This window comes from Serinus canaria, chromosome 10 (assembly GCF_022539315.1).
Source record: "Serinus canaria isolate serCan28SL12 chromosome 10, serCan2020, whole genome shotgun sequence".
Taxonomy (NCBI): Eukaryota; Metazoa; Chordata; class Aves; order Passeriformes; family Fringillidae; genus Serinus; species Serinus canaria.
Genome location: NC_066324.1, coordinates 5411103 through 5426476, shown reverse-complemented (window position 1 = coordinate 5426476; position 15374 = coordinate 5411103).

Below are 15374 nucleotides of genomic sequence, written 5' to 3'. Positions count from 1 at the left end.
GTCTCACTGCTATGTTCTGTGCACCTTCTTTCAAGAGAGTGATAATATAGTTATTGCCAGAAAAAAATGGATGGACATCCCTCTTCCTCTCTCAGTCACACTGACATCCATTCATTTTACACTGAAATAACTCCATTGACTTTATTGTACTTGTTCTGACTTGGTATTGGTACAAGCCAAGAGAAGGACAAGGTTCTATTTTTATTTTTCATTTCCTATGTGCAGCTGATGTCTGAGACCCTGCAGCACACCAGCCTTCACTGAGAAACTTGATAAAAATCCACCATTCTCTCTGAAGAAAAAACATGGGTTTATCAGCAAGAAATTAGCAAAGCAATCAACATGCAAGAGGATCCTCATTTAATAAGTGCTAACTTTTATTTTCCTAATAGGCATTAAAAACAATAACACCACGTCCATGATACAATTTGATTAAATTGGCTGCGATGGCTTTGGGAGCAGTAATATGATTAAATGTCTAACACAGAACATGTACTTGGTGGCTGATAGGCAGAGTGCCTGGCTTTTATTCCACACACACTGCAATTCTTGGTGCTGATGGTATTAACCATTTCCTATTCAAGCCTCATAGAAAATCGAAGTGTTTTCTAACAGGAAAGCTTGTGAGACACCCTGGGGCATCATTATGGAGCAAAGAGCTGGAAACAATTTCTAAATATTTTTCCCCACCTCCTCTTTGTATCTTACCTCCAGCTCTTTGGTCGTTACTTGACCTGTGAGAGGAAAATTTTTCCTATCATCTATTTTGAAACACAACCACCAAAGTAATGACCTTGACACAACCCCCAAGCTGACCTGCACTGTGTCAGGACTCTGTCTTCAGGCTCATAGCACAAGGGTGAGTATTCCTTCCACCTTTAGGAAGTTACTACATTTCCCATGGCCAGACTGTGCAATCACTCCTTTCTGACCTGGCCAAAGTAACTGAATGACATTTAATGCCTGAAATAAGAGATTTCTGTGTTGTGGCATGTTTTTGTAAGTGACATAAATATGATTCCCTCATGCAACCAGGTACTAATAAATCTGCTACCTTTAAGAATTTTTTAAAATGATAATAAATTACAAAGAAATCCTAGTGTCTGATGCACTGGAACCCATAGCCTCCACACACCAAGACCAAGATCCACTGCAGTTCAGTTTGGTTTCAAGGGGTTTTGCCAAGGTCCCAATAACACAGCTTCACAATATTACCAAAAATAAACTGTACAAACCTCTCAACATGCTTTTTACAATGAGAGCAGTTTATATACCCCATCACACTGGCCAACAGGTGAGACATTGTAAGAAATTCTTCTTTGTCATCTCAGTGACCTACACTCAAAAAAAAAAAGCCCCTGACACTAGGACACAGAGAAATAAAACAATCAAGCTCAAGAGACAAAATAGCTGAACAAACTGATGTGGCTCCATTTCCCCAGTATTTTCTCCAGCTGGTTAAAACAAACACAAAAAAGCACAGGTGGATTTGTCAACATATTTGGCTGGAACAAAGTGTCTCCAGTGCTTCAGAACAGAACATTCCAGGTGCACAGCATCATCCATTTAAATACAAAGGTCAGCATTACAACAAAAGGAAATAATAATTTCAACTTCTTTTATAAAATCCCACATCATGCACTTGTTGTTCCAAACACACAGCGGACCTCACTACATTTGTATTTCTGAGTGGTTTTAGCTGTCTGCAGAAAGGTGTTGTGATTGCTATTTTGTAAGGAGATGCCTCTTCACACAGCATTTGATGGGGACAGCTAAAGAGGGAAAGGGGGGCATGTCCAGCATTTTTAAACAGCTGTGGAGAGAAGCCAGAGCAAAGCCAAGCAACTTCTCCTAAGGATATGCTACAAGCTCAGGTCCTGAGTTCAGTACCTACATTTCTAATTCAGGAAAAGTCATCTGTCCTCTTGTCTTCCCTGGCCAAGATGACTGCCTAATAGAACCAGGAAAGTTGAGCTACTTTGGGATTTAAATAATTTACAACGCAGCAGAAGAACAAACCTTTTTTTTAATTAATCGAGTCCTATAAAATCTGATAATCTAACAGAATCTGGAGTACTGATGATGATGTAATGACATACTCTGAGAGCAAGTCCTAGATATTTTTCCTTCTCTTTTTCTCTAAATCAGTAATTACTAACATAATGCTAAATAAGAAAAGACTTAGTCTCCAGTCATGGAGCCTTTGATGTAGCGCACGGCTTTTTTGTTCTAATTCCCTATAGATAAAATAGCCACAGATTACTCCTTTGTACCCCAACTGCTTTCTCACCAGGCCTTCCCCCAGCACAACTTCTTGTTCAGTCAGGCTGGCAATATCTGTAGTGACTTACGCTGCTTATTTTTTGCTTTCATGCCTGCAAAAGTTCACACAGCCAGGGGAAGGCTCATTTCTGAAGAGGAATAATGCACTGAGAAGCCTCCTGGACCTTGTTCGTGGTCCTTTCCAGGAGAACTAATTGCCAAAACTAATTAAGACTGAAACTGATGGGTTTCTCTCCCACATAGACTTTACAGGATTAGGAACAATACCAGTTAGCTGTAAACACGGTCTCTTAAAAAAAACCTACAGATTCTCTTTGCTGAGGGCTTAGAGTGGGCGGGGATCAGAAGCTTTTTGATATGTAAGTATACCCAGCAGTAATAAAAGTCTTACACCAGGTTAACTACACAATTTGCTAATAACATTTGCTGACACAATCCATGAAAATCACTCTGGCAGCCTGATTTCTGGCAAGTGTACAAAGGTTTTTATTGAACACATGCTGCCTATGAAACATGGTCTATGAAAACATGGCCCCCCTATTCGCAAATGGGCAGCTGAGTAACATGTGAATAAATACCTGCTCTCCATTCAGAGCAGGCAGGAGACCTCCAATTCTTTTTGCACACATTTTGGAGGGAAAACAGGAAAAGTTTCTGAGCTAACTTTGGTTTTGGAGAGCAGAATCTCCCCACAGTATGGCCCATAGCTTTCCTCACCAGCGAGTGTCACTCAAGGCAGGCATCCCACGTAAAAGGAATTGCTGTTTTCACACTGTTTCAAGCTGAAATGTGGTCTGCTTGGGTTCTTCCACTCCAAGTGGAGCTTTACAGAATTCAGTGATGGATATTATAAGCCCAAGTTTCTCTGGGACACAAGTCTGTCTTAGCCTCCCAGGGAATTGCATGCAAGAATCCCAAGGAAACATTTTGCCCCCAAGTTTGGCCCTGGCTGAGCAGGAGGAAGTCCCATGCAATATGTATGACTAGGCACACAAAATGTAGGTCCAGGCTGACCTGCCCATTCGCATATAAAGCATCAATTCCAAAGGCAGACACAGAAGCATTGCCAGTCACTGGTGGCACTGTAACATCACCTTTTATTTACTGGTAAATCAAGGGCACAGGCTGTGCTCCCAACATAAACTTGATTCTTTCTTCACCGTCACCATCTCTGAAACATCCTATGAAAGGGAACCCTATGAAATTTGCCTTGTTGGTCATCTGCTCAAAGACAGCTGCTGCAGGTAAAGGGATGGAATTTTTTCCCCATGCTTGAGCTGAATGGCTGTCACACTTTCGGGGCAACAATTGAGACCAGTCAATAATGAAGTCATTTTTTCTTTCACTATTGACAAATTTACTTTAATGTCATGTTGATATGTCAATAGCATCTATTTGTTTGTCACGTCTCTTGCTGCATTCTTCAGAATTGCCCAGAAATAGGAAAAGTCCTCAAAATCCCTCAGTAACTGGATGCCAATATAATGTCTGGTAACTGGTAGTTGTTGCTTAAAGTTCTTCCATTTTTGTTCATATTTGGGGTTTCTTTTATTTTAATCTTAAAATTTGAATTTTTTATTCTTACACACAAATAAAGAGAAGCAAACAATAAATAAATTCAGAATAAATAAATATTTCTGAAATAAAAAAAAAAGAGAGGGAAAAGAGGGAAAAAGAGTTACCTGAGGGAAAATAGAGAAAGAAGCATTGGCTTCACCACAATATTTAATAGAATAATAGAAATGTCTTAGAATATCTGCTAATGACAGATCTTATCTGCTCATTTTGGTTTTCTATGCATGCACTTCGATCCAAGTACAAACATATTTGGGAGAAGAATTCACAAAATGCATTGTGCAAGCCTGTCCACAAATCTGGGTCATGTTGTGAGAAAGCCTTTGCCTAATTTATAGCTTTGAGAAGAAATTGTGCAAAACTTGTGGTTGGACTGAGTGCTGGAAGATTTTGTCAAAACCAAAAAAAGCTGTTTCAAAAGAATTCTTCATAGATTACTATAAAGAAAAATCTTCTTATAGGTGTGGTGGGTGCTCAGCTGCTCTGTCCTTGATGTCTCAGGGATTTTTTACTAAGAGGGAGGGATACTTCTGCAGGGAGCAGCTGCCTGGCTTTGTGCAACCATTCTTGCACAGCAGTTGACATGCTTGCAAAGGTGAAAGTATATTTTTGGGGGGTATTTTTATGCCAGGGAGGAGCCTTCTACTCAGAGACTATTAGCATTGTATTAAATGTTTGGCTTTGGAGAAGACGCCTGTCTAGTTTAACAATGAGAACTGTAAACTTCTCCTTCTGAGGAGATGTGTGATGCTCAAGCAGCGTTGCAGGCATTGTTTCCCATCTTCCCTGGAGCTGTTTCCTTATTTTAGTGTGGTTCAGGCCCAAATCCAGTACTTTTGGAATGGCTGGCCCGTGCCAATCTAGTAGTCTGAGTTAATGGCTTCATATTGCTACCATTGTCTCAGTGGCCAGAATCCTCCACTTTTGGCCCAATTGGGCTGGCTTCTGTTACACTTCAGGTCATTAACTGCGCAACTTTGATATGTGCAAAATCACACACACATGGTATGTAGGAGGGTTTCCTTTACTGACTTCTAGTAGCAATGTAGGGAAAAAACCCAACACAAAACTGCAGAATTAATGCCACCATCTATTAATCTTTCCAGTCATTATGTCCACAAGTGTGAAACAGTCTGAGGGATGCCAGATTCTTCCTCTACAAGAAATGCTGAATTCTGATAACCATTGAGTGATCCCTCATTTCTTCAATGTGCAAAGCTGTGAAACCCCAAGGGTTATTTTTTTCCCTTTCATTTCTCTGCTGACAAGTGGCATGGGAAGTGTAGAAAGAGTTTAAAAATTTAGCTTTGAGAAAACATATTCCCAATGGGACCTACTTTATACACTGATTTCAATGGAAAACTATTTTCCTAAAGGGTTTTTTTTTCATCCCCTTTTCCAGCTTGCTTCATGAAACCAAATGTTTTACATAATATTGGAAATCAACCCCCACCCCTCACTAACTCCCTCCCCTCCCTCTGTCTGTCTCTCTGTGGAATAGGCAAATCAATGGAGAAGTGTTCAAGCTTTTGTTAAAATGAAAGAATGGAAAATTAAAGGAGGTTGTTCAGAGTAACAGTCACATAAAAATGTACAGCCTGTGGTTCTTGACTCTCTTTGACTGTGGAACTGTTGCTCGTTTCTCTCCAGCTGCCTGTGATAAAGGTGCACATGTAGCCTGTATGTAATTATATGAGGGTGTGCAGGCAAACCCCTGCACAGCCAGGATGATGTGAGCTTTCTCTGTACACTCATTATGTTCCTGGACTTTCAGATTTTTGTAGACAAAATAAGATTTCTTTCATTAAAATGGGATTTATTTGTGGTTCAATAGCCCGAGGCTGTAGAAAAACAGGGCATTTCACCATTGTGTCATTGAACACTGAACTCTTGCCTTTTAATTATTGGGTTTCTGACACCCAACCAGACTTCTCTTTTTTTTTTTCTCCTCCCTTCAAGGGAGGTGACGCAATTGTGACATAGCCAGGCCTCAAATAAGAAATTCCTAACCCAGATGGACACAGTATAAACATTCAGGTGCAGAGACACTCAGTTTAGTATTGCAGCAGGACCTGGCTGATTTGAACCACACTTTTCAGAGGGCTCTGCTTGCCCCCAAATGAGAAATTATTGATCCAAAAGGAGCAACATAAGGATTCTGTCATGCAGGGATAGCTTCGTGAAGTTTTTTCCCAGGCAGATGGACCAACCAAATAGTCAGTTCTTTCCCTGGTGAGAAATGAAACTAGAGCAGGTTTTTCAGATTTTTTTTCCCTGGTTCATGTGAATTCTTACTCAGTGGTACCTGAATGTGAGATATTTCTTGTCCTAAAGTGAAGGAACTAAAATTTTCTTAATTATGCCTAGTTAATCTGACCTGATGAACAAGTAAATATGAAGATATACAATCGAGCCTCACATTGGTCCAGGAAATCTTCAACCTGAAAATGAAAAGGACAGCTGAACTGTCCTGATTCCTATGAAAATTCAGTTTGTGTTGCAGCTTTTTAACACCTCTGAGTCTCAGGCCATCTGGATTCCTTCACATGTGTGATCCAGGCTTCCCAAAGGTCAAAAAAGTCTGGTAGTATAGATCTAACACTCACATCTGCAGGTCACAAAGCCAGAGTCAACCCTGCAAAATCACGAAGATCATTGGAGCCTGCCTGGTCCAGAGGCCAACACCTTCAGTATATCTATTTCACATAGCAGTAAAAAAGCAGAATTTACAGTTAAGAAAGGATCTGTGTGAAACTATGAGGTGCACATGTAGGAAATGCATATGTACACACATATATATTTTTAAATATATTGTTTTTTTTCAAATTATCTTTTCTGATTCAAGATACCTACTCTGGGAGAAGAAATGCAGAAATAAAGAAAAAGTCCTCAAATGTTAATACCTCACTACTATTCTGCTAGTAAAAATGTCATTTCACTGACATTACATTTGCAATGAAGTTTATAAAATTATATGCAGTAGAACATCAACTTTTTCAGGCACAATTTCACAACAGTTTTCTGATTCAAAAAGCCCTAGAAAAAAGATAAGCTGTTTGAGTCTTCTTGTATTCAGATCCATAGCATAAAGGACCATGCCATCTTCATGCAAAGACAAAAAAGGTGTCAGCTGTACACTGTTGCATTCACAGTAATATTTTTTACTCTGATGTTATATCACATTGGGCAAAATGATCTGAAAGGATCTTAGGGAGAATTCAAATCAAAAGAATTCTAAGCACCAGAGTAGGTAAGTATTCAATCCAATTGAATGTCAAGACTGAACACCTAGTATTCAGTTTCCAGGCTTTCTTCACATGCCACTATTATCACTCATCAATTCGATGAATTAAATTGTTGCAACCAAGAGAAGGCCTTGCATCTCCCTTGGACCTGATTCAATGTCTCCCATGAGATCAGGAAGGCTTTTTTCAAGCTTTACCACTCTCTCAAAATAGTCCTGCAAACACAAACTCAGTAGGAACATGATCAGTTAAATGGAACCATCATTTGAAAGAATGGCTAAAACTTTTTGATAAAGAATTTCCCTTTGGATACAAAACCTAAGGACTGTACAGCCAGGGAAGGTCCAGGTACCATCTCCTGTGGTCAGTGAGGTAGATCTTCACAAAAGCTTTCCCAGCCACACGGCAGCTGCTGCAACAAGGCATTAATGATGAATACTCAGGAATTCACCACAGTGTCTCCTGATGGGTTATGTACTGTCTGATCTCTATGCTTTCCTAAAATCCTTGATGTAATTTTGGCAATGTAAAGAGTCACAAGGAAAGAGAACAAGAATCTAACAGTGCTTCTCTCTGAGGCATGTCTACACATAATCTGTGGGATGGAAGCTCAGCACAAAGCACACCATGAAATCTCGTCACAGCTCTTTGCACTGAGTATGTTTTGAATGGAGTTGAAAGCAAATAAGAGGGTTTGTGCATTTTCAGGTGACTTAAAGGCATTACACAGGGCCAACCAAAGCTTGGGATAAGGGGGAAGAAGGCAACTTGACCAGTTCTACACAAGAAGAGTTAAAAAAACTACTGTGCCTCCACCAGACTCTGTCTTTTTCCTCATTTTTTCTCTAGCATGTTCTCCATGTCTTTGGAAAAAATAAAGAGCAGCAATTGAGTTAAACCTCGGCTGAATTATCCCTTTCATAAGGCTGTGTCTTCGGGTTTTTTAAAGTAAAGGTTTCCTTTATTAATTTTGCCCAGCCAGCATTCACTTAGCATTTGCTTTGTGGCATAATTGACAGGTTGAGGCGACACTCGCCAGAATGAGAGCCATAAATCAGAAATAATTTCCAAAATTGGCTGAGGGGCTGATATGTTGAATAGTCAAATACAGGTAAAAATCTCTCTATTACGCCTGACAGGAGCAGCAAATGTCAAGCAAGTGCTCCTTAATGCACCAGATTCGATTAATTTTGTGGTTCCTTCTTTGGGTGATTTTGTCTTTGGAATGCCACTGTGCTCTGAAAATGCCACCAGACTGTTCTTCTGAAAGGGGGAGTTCCCATTTTCCTCTTAAATGAGGAGTATCCAAAATTGGTGCAGAAAAAAAATATTTTTAATTTTGTTATGCCTTTAAAGCCCCTTTCATAGTCCCAGCTGTGAAGTAAAAACAAGCAAACAAAAAAACCTTAAAAATCTCTCACCCCCAGAAGATTAAAGCTATGAGGAAGAGAGGAAGTGGGAATTGCTTGCTCATGTAGGACAACTTGGTGTCCACTTTTGAAGGCCATGACAAAATCCTTTCAATTGAATGGCATGGGATGGTTATAAAGGAAGCAGAATGGCCTGGGATAAAATCAGCTTTCAATAAAGTTGGGTTCACTCAGTGCTTTTCTCTCAAGGCTATCAAAACATTTTGCCAAGAGGAGTGCAGTTAGTAATGGATAACTCTTACAAGGAAATAGGTAACTATGATCTTATTTGGTAAACAGAGAATTCTGCTGGTGCTAATGTCAAACACAGTGATTAGGCTCTAACAGCTCCCATATCCTGAGTCCACAAGGCCAAGCTTTCAAGCTTCATGCTCCTCCCAACCAAGCAGCAAAGGTCAAAATAATGAGATTTATGAAAATGAAAGCGATTTTGGTTGGTTTATTCAAATCTTTTTCATGACCTTCTGCTAAATAAAAGGTGTGCTTCCTCCAGGCCTTCTGAATGCAGGCACACACATAAAAAACATATATACTGCAAAAATGGCCAAAATTCAGTCCCAGAATAAAACTGTGAAAATTCACAGTTTCTTCCTCTGAGCAATTATTTCAGTTTTCGCCAACAGGAATGGTGAGATTTTAGCATCAGGTTTTTTTGTTTGCAACATAAATACTTGTAAAGCAAAAAACTGGTAGCTTTGCAAACTCTAGATGTATTTAAGGATCTTCTGTGAAATATGATGGATGAGGGGGAAGAAAAGAACAGCTCTTGTCATGGGAAGCCAGAAAGGGAAAAGTTCTCTGAGTACCCCGAGACTCAAGACCTTGAGAGATAACAAGGTTGGGGTCATGGTACAGATGGATTGGAGCCGATAGCGATGACTGAAATGCACAGAGAAGTGTGGGCTGCAATCAGACTGACAGATCACAGTATTTCCCACTACTCCAAATTTACTTCTTCCCCAAAGTCATAAGCAGGTCAGCTTCACCATTCCTCTGCCTCGGATTTTATATTTGTGTATAACTCGCTCGTACCGGAGTTAAAGATGAAGTTCAAAGCTGGGCTCCACCCAAGCTTGATTACAAAACCTTTCCCCATAAAACAACCTGTGCATCTGTTCTGTATTTTTGGAGGCTGGAAAGCAGACTGGCTGCTTCCTCGAGACAGCACATTTACACCCACTGCAAGGGACCTAAGATGCTGTGTAGGGACATCTCTTTTTATTTACCTCAAATCCTGCTGGGAAGACCATCTTCCAGGAGGACAAAGGGAATATGGGTTGTTTAATCCAGCAAAATCCTGCCTGAGAAGGGGTATAATCACTCTACAAAAGCACCAAGAAGAAACTGATGTGAGCACAGAGAGTTCTATAACCAAAGAGACAGCGCTGAACCAGTAACAAAAGCCTGCAGAGTAACCTTGTCTACCCTGAGGGTGGAAATTATAGGAAATTTCTTGGAACAGATTTCCAGTAAGGGAGTAGAGGAGAAAACTACTAAATCAGCTACAAAACCCCCCAAATCTGATAGCTCCATGAATTTTTTATTATTCATGAATGTTGTCTGTAGTGGCTGTGAGTTGGACTTGACCCAAAACACCCCTTTTACAATCACATGCTGCTGGTGTAGAAAAGAGGGAAAAAAGTATCTAGTACAATCACTTAATTTATTTATGTTAGGAAAGTGATGACACTTGTTAGTCACAACTGCTTTCTTTAGACTTGGAGAAGCTATTTCAGCATCTCAACTTGAGGCAGAAGCACAGGGAAGAGAATGGTTGGATCTGTACAAGGCAAGTTGAGGGCAGTGGAGACACTTCAAAAGTCTTCTGCTTTTTAATATTTAATTTAATTTAATTTTATTTTATATTATTGTATTTTATTTTAGAGAAACAAATGAGTAGAAGCAGCTACATATTTATCTTGGAATTTGATTCTCTCATCTCCACTTGGATGTAGCAATACCTTCTTGAAGATCTCATCACAGTGAGGACTGTGAGTGAAGGCTACATCAAATCTGGGACTAATAAAACTAGATTAAGACTGGGATCAGAAGTAGGCTCACCTAGGAGTACATTTCCTATCACAGGCACCTATGGTTTGATGGGCCACATACATTGAATGTAGCTCAGAGCCAGCAAAGCTCTCCAGGCTTGAGATCTGACTACCCTCTCCTAACAAAAATTTCTCAGATGTGGGAAAAGACTTAAAGGAAAACTCCTCGCCCTAGGGAAGATTTTCCCCTCATTCCTTCCCAAATGAGAGGAGTATCTAATAATACAGTAGCCATAACTATTTGAGTTTGGTCTGCTCCAGTTTGAACACCCACAGTGTATATTTCTAAACCATTTGCCCTTCCCTAATTCTTACAAACCACTTTACAACTCAAGTCTAATCAATAACAACTGTGTGAAACAGCACTCAGACAGTAAAGAAGTTGGAATTCCCCTTAATAGCCCTTTAAAGGAGTTTTAATTAATTCCATGTGCTTCTGTAGGATTATCAACTTTACAGTACAACTCCTTGTGAAAGCTTTAAGACATTTCACTTATGTCTGCAGGATGTTATGTTAAAAAAACTAGTTTTCATGGCTTGTCACTGCTCCCCATTAGCTTCTTGAGTAATCCTAAAATCCCACTCCTCCTTGCTTTGCCACTTTAACTAGCCATCTCTGCAGCTTCTCCCTTTGGCCCCTCTTGCATTCCTTCTCCTAGAGCTTCATCCAGCTCCTAGTAAAGGAAGCAGAAAGATTTTCACAGATGGTAATGGGAGCTTGGCAGGATCTTTCCCTCCATTTTCCTTACTACTCTAAAAAGCCATTTAGCTAATTCCATGCCACAAATCCATTGCACAGCACCAGTTGGAAGCCAAAAACTCTTAAGTTTTACTCAGATGCCTGATTTTTTTCACATTTTTCAGTTGCCCATGGGTATTTCTTTTCTTTCACCATCTCCAGGTTCCTCTCAACTCTTGCTCCTCCTTTCACTCCTGTTCTCCTTAGCCCTTGTTTCCATTCCTTCCATTTCCTAACCCAAGACCTCTTTCCAGGATTTCTTAGCTCCTGACTTCCTGCACCTTTTCCCCTTGTGCCACTGATCCTTGCCTTCTTCCAGTTCTTAGTACCACTGAGCCATTCATCTCATTTCCATTAATCACATCAGACTGGTGCTAATTATTGTTCAGCCGAGATCTGAAATAGCACCAGCAACGAAAGAGAACAAGAAAGAGACAAGAGGAGGAAAGATTTGCTTTTTTCCCACCATCATATTTACAGCCAGTGACTTTTCCTAATGAGCTTAGGAAAGGAAGGGAGGTGATGTGAGAGCAGGAAAGCCTGAGCCAGTGTGCAGTCAGGGGCTAGAGTTCATGAGCTGTCCTGAGCATGTTTTATCAGGTCACTGACTCAGACGCACCACGGGGCAATTTCTCTTTCTCAGCATTAACCCTCAACTCTGAGTCTCTGCTGGAAGGGCCTCCCCCTTCACAAACACTCCAGGATAAGATGATAAGAAGATTACAAGTAAAGCCTCTCTTTAGCAATTCCACATCTCCTGTCAGACACAGCAAGTTAAATTACAGTGCAGGCTGCAAATGCATTGATCATCCACTCAGCTCCTACAACCCAGGGGTGAAAAGATCCATGCCGAGGATAAGTGAAGTAATCTCAGGAAAGTTTATTTTAGCTGGGAGGGGTTAAACAAGTTCAATGAGGCAAGGCTTTGGGAGGGCTCTGGAGCCAAGTTCAGCAGTGTCTGGTTTGTTCAGGTAGGGGCTGCAGGCTGTACACTCCACAGCTGCTCAGGTCTTCTCCAGAGCACACAGATTGTGCCAGGAGGGCAGCACTGCCTCACCAATGGCATGGGGAAGGGCTCTAGCCATTCCAAGAAAAGCCTCCACCCCTTTGCCACAAGCAGAGACCCATCAATACACTAACTACCTCTTCATTGCAGTTACTTTCTGCTGCTGAAACAGAATAGGTATTTTTATATTCACAAGAACTCCCCTTTTTAAGCAGGTGGCAATAGTATTCGTTTTATCTATAAAATCTATACTGTGTTTTATGACAGAGGAAATAAACCTTCCTAAGCAGTTTTGACAGAGAAGGCAGGATTGTCCATTTTAAAGATAAAAAAAAAAGAGATTATAAATCATTAGGAGTGCTTATGAATTCTATTCATGACTGTCTTCTTTATTAAAAAGACCCATTGTAAAATGGAAAGTTCAGAAGGCTTGGTGGTGAGCGAAAATGAATTATAATGACATCACTGGGTCATGAACTAGGCCCACTGGCTACTTTCCAGAATAAAATTGACTGGAAAGATCAGATGAGCCCATTTGTACTGAGAGACATCTGGGTGGCAGCCAGAGAATCTGGGTTCAAGCTCCCTATTTACAGAACACGCTTCCCTTTCCCCTTTCATTACGAGGAGTAATCTGGATTTCCCAGGCATGATGTGTGGGATAGTGATGTCACTCCATTCAGATTCCAGCAGGATTTTCCCTAGAAAAGTTCCTCATAGTCCTTGCTCGGTGAAGGACCCTGTGAAGAGCACAAATGTCTCAACTTCCAGCTGACATGTACACTATGTTCTCATGCACTGCTGATGGGAAGCTTTTCACCTTCAAATATGCACAATTCACAATTCAGAATTTTCTGTTGCTTTTTCATCATCATCTCTTTCCCAGATAACAAACAGTGCTTGAGTCCCAAGCAAAGCCCATTTCTGCTAGGAGGTCAGTTGTGAGCTTTCGAGGGCATTTGCTGCATGAATGAGGGGATATCATTTACCCTTTTTGTCTTAACTTCTTCAGGTGTCTTCCTAAATGCAAAATGACATCTCATTCAAAGCTTTCCAGTGTCATCTTCATCTTTCCTCTTCTACAGCTTATACATCTTTGATATTGCTTGGGACTTCAAGGAAGCTTTTAACTAATACTGTAATACCTATTATCTGAAAAATTTAGGTGCACATACACTTGCCAAAGAGAAAAAATGCAGATCAATTGGATGTCAGCAGTCAAATAAAGTGGAAGAGTATATTTTCTGGGGAAGAAAAGATGTCTAACCATCTGACCTTAGCACTGGCACCATCTCAATATTAATATATTTTATGCATGCATGTGATAACGTTATACCTTCCTTATGGTCCTGCAGGGAAGTTTCCCTTCTCCCTGCTGAGGATTATTACCTATTCAGAGGCTGTTATGATTATAGATACTTACTAAGACAAGAATAATTGACCATAAAAACCCTTTTATATTCCCACAATTATTTTTGCATTGACTAAAAGTGTCGAGAAAATCTAATTTTATTAACAGGTCCCTAATTTTGCTTTCATTGAACTTATGAGTAGCTTTCACTCCCCACCCAAAGTATGTTTTCACTTTGAGGCATTTGTCAATGCTGAGAAAGAGCAATTTGCCATAAGATTCCTACTGGGAACACATGGATCAAATATCAAAGTAAATATGATATATCTACAGGAGAAGGAGCAGGTTTGGGAAAGATTTGAGAGAGTGTGTACATGGAGGAGCGTCAAAAGACATTTCTGTGTAGATTCCAGCAGTCATAAACAAGCCCATGTACAACCAAGAGTCTGACAGAGATTGAGATGGAGCCAAAAAAACATTTAATGACAGTTTTGGGAGAACTGAAAATCCAGTTCTGCTCACAAATGTGACACTCAGGCCATTCTTTAGTAAAAATCTGAGCCCTAGAATCCTATGAGGTTACCTGAGAAGATGAATTAGCTGAAATGACATAACCAGAGCCCAGCCATGGGATACAGGGAGTTAATAATACAGATGAGAAGAGTGACAGCAGAGTGACAGATTCTCAAGCACAGCTCTGTTAACTGTAGGTGAATGAACAGCTTTCTTCTAGCAGGTCTTTACTTCAAAAAAAAGCAAAAAGAAAACGCAAAACAAAACAAAACTTTCTCATTGCTTTCAACCAGACATGGCAAAACAGAAACCAAGAAACTCTGGATCCCATCCTGGCTTGAGGGAATGGGCTGGCATTCAAAGCAAAAGAAGAATGGACAGGCCTCATTTTGCAATTATTATTATTATAGTAAGAACTTTATTCTTCATGTCAGCCTAAGGTTTTCTGAAATCCAGCTTTCCAAGAATGGGATTTTTAAAGGCCCTCATAAATCTCTGAAAAAAGTGTGGATCATTTAGGTACTTTTAAAAATCCAACCCAAACAAGTTTACAGGCCTTTTTCTTAAAATGTCTTCTCTATTGCACTGATTTGCCTGTGGCCCAAAGCTCATTAGATGAGGGCCCTTAAAAATTCATCAGTACCCAGCTCCAGGTTGGATCTGGATAAATAAGAGGCCCATGCTCTGTAAAGCACCGTGGAGGCTCTGAGAGCAATCTGCTTAAGCATTTCCACATGGACATGGCACCGTGAAGGAAGCATGACTTTCTCCTGATCCAGAACCTTTGTTCCAGGTGCATCTCTCCATCTGATGCCTACTGAGTTCAATGTAGAAGCTATTCCACATTTTGTCGCTCTTTCTACCTGAAAAAGGGATTTCAGGTCTTGGCCTGATGTCAAGGCCTGATGGAAATATTTCAATAAAATATGCTATTTCTAAGCTAAAAATTATTTTGTGGAAATATTTTAGCTTCAACAGAATCTTTCTTTACAGGACTTTTCACAGGAGTGTGGCAAATGTCTCTGCCTTGAAATTTGGTTTATTTTCCACTTCCACTATGAGTTTTCAGTGTTACCCAGGCCAAACTCCTTTATTTTGTCTATACTTCATCAGTTCTTTCCTTCAAAATTTACTATCCCCAAAGACAAAGCATTCACATTTTTAAAGTCTTGGATGTTTTA